This window comes from Gavialis gangeticus, unplaced genomic scaffold, assembly GCF_001723915.1.
Source record: "Gavialis gangeticus isolate Ggan-Ray unplaced genomic scaffold, GavGan_comp1, whole genome shotgun sequence".
NCBI classification, from domain to species: Eukaryota; Metazoa; Chordata; order Crocodylia; family Gavialidae; genus Gavialis; species Gavialis gangeticus.
The window spans coordinates 1,360,496-1,361,451 of record NW_017728995.1 but is presented as its reverse complement, the minus strand read 5'-3'; positions in this window follow the sequence as shown (position 1 = coordinate 1,361,451).

Genomic DNA, 956 nt, shown 5'->3' with positions numbered 1-956 from the left:
TCAGGGCTTTAACTGATGAACATAGCAATCAGGACACAATCTAGAAATATCAGCAAAAGTCCATTTCTGAAAATAAATCAGGAGCATTTAATCTAAGTACTGCTATTAAGTGCTTGTAGGTCTTCACCAGAAGTTGTAGGAAAATAGTAGTTTATAGGTCTGAACACACTCAGAAGTCACTATAAGAACAGGGTCCTTTTGGCCCATTGTCATGAAAAAAGAGACTTCCTTTGAAAGAATATTATGCAGCACAGAGGCCGGGGCCAGCACATGGGACTGGTTCAGCAACACAGAGGCTCCATAGAGCTCATCAGCTCATACAGCTCCACAAGCTGAATCCAGCGCTGGGGCCATATGTTTGGCACCTCTGGTATAAACCAAATTCTGACCAATATCATTACAGAGTTTTCTTTAAATGCAGACTGGGTGATATTGGTGTCCATGGTTCGTATGTGCTCACTGGTCGGACAGAGAGTGCGAAAGAAAGAAAAGGAGCAAAATCCCAGCCAGCAGCCTACTTTCCCTGCAGAAAGACCCGCAACTTCTGTGGACCCATCTGTGGCTCAAGGACTGGACTGGAGTCACCTCAAGACCCATCAGTGAGCCACAGTAGAGATCGTCCTCGAAAGGAGACAGACAGTTGACGGAGACGACAGTTGGAAAGAACGAGTCACAGGCCAGTTTCCTCCTTACTGTTTGCACACACAAAAAATACTAGCCAGAGAATACTGCCTTTCCCCTGCTTTCACCCTAAATCTACAAACACACCCGATAAAGTCAACAATCCCCATTCACTGCTTCCCGGGACGGAGCTGGAGGGAGCCGGCACGGCCAAAGGGAGAGGGCAAACCTCGCGTCCGTGCCAGGGGCCCTTGCTGGATGCCCCATCCCGCCCCAAGAGCCGGAGCGGGCTGTGGAGCAGGAGGGGAGGCGCCGGGGGGCGATCCCGGGAAGAG